Source organism: Triticum dicoccoides, chromosome 7A, assembly GCF_002162155.2.
Source record: "Triticum dicoccoides isolate Atlit2015 ecotype Zavitan chromosome 7A, WEW_v2.0, whole genome shotgun sequence".
In the NCBI taxonomy this organism is placed as follows: domain Eukaryota; kingdom Viridiplantae; phylum Streptophyta; class Magnoliopsida; order Poales; family Poaceae; genus Triticum; species Triticum dicoccoides.
In genome coordinates this window covers 479048017-479049207 of record NC_041392.1, presented here as the reverse complement: position 1 = coordinate 479049207, position 1191 = coordinate 479048017, and positions in this window count along the sequence as shown.

The window sequence follows — 1191 nt, the reverse complement described above, 5'->3', positions numbered from 1 at the left end:
GGGCAGCACCTGCTAGACATGGGGAGCACTAAGAGCAGCTCAGTGAGGCCAGGGGAGCACGGAGGCTATGCGTGCAGCAGCAATGGCGGACGGTGGCTTCGGAGCTCGTGGGGAACGGCGCTACGGCACGAAGGAGAGCATGCTGAGTTAGGGGAGAAGGTCAGTGGCTCACGGCGATGACGAGGGGACGCTCGGCGAGGTCGGGGGCGGTCCGGAGCCGACGAATTTGACGAAGATGGCCGGCGGTCCCGAGGTTGAAGAAGACATCGAGGGCGGTGTTGCGGCACGTCCGGGGCCTCGTGGCTCGTTGAGGAGGTAGAGGGAGGACCGGCGGAGCTTCCTGGGGCGTCGGTGAGCCGTGGGGTGGCCGGTAGCCACGGTGGCTCTCGTCGGTGGCGGCGGCTCCGTTCGGGTGAGGAGAACAGAGGAGGGGGAGAGTGTTCGGGTAAGAGAGAGGGAGCAGCGAGGGAGGAAGAGGAGCGAGGGGACACGAGGCGTCGTCGTGGCGTCGCTAGGGAGACCGGGGGAAGCAGGAGGTGGCCGAGCAGGGTGGAGGTGGCGCGCGCGGCGGCGTCGCGGTGTCCGTCCTCCTGGCAGGGAGGAAGACGACAGGGGAGGGGGGGCGGCGGTGGGCTGGGCCGTTGGGGAAGCTGGGCCAGGTGGGCTACCAGGTGAGCGCCAGGTAAGGTTTCTCTCCCTCTCTCTGTTTTTCCTATTTCTGTTCTGTTTTATTTAATTGGCACTGAATTTTAATTCAAACAGAATTTGAAAACAGTGCCAAAACTCCCCTGGATATTTTTAAGTCACTTAATGGACTTCTCCACATATACAAAAAAATATCTCAGGTCATTTGAAAATATATTCATTATATATTATGAATATAACTCCAAATTCAAATAAAATATTAATTTAAAAATCAGAGCCCAATAATTCCTTAGAAATGTCCCAAAATTTTGGTTTGATTTATAACTCTTGCCAAAATTGTCAGAGCTATTTCTAGGGCATTTTGGATTTACTGATTGCAATTTTAGGGTTTCTTGCCCCTCTTTATTTAGGGTTTTGAGGCTTCCAATTTCCCTCAGTTCAAATTTCAGAATTTAAACATGATGCACACACCAGGCAGCACCAGAGGCTAGGGATGTGACAACTCACCCCCACTAAACAAGAATCTCGCCTCGAGATTCAAGCGTA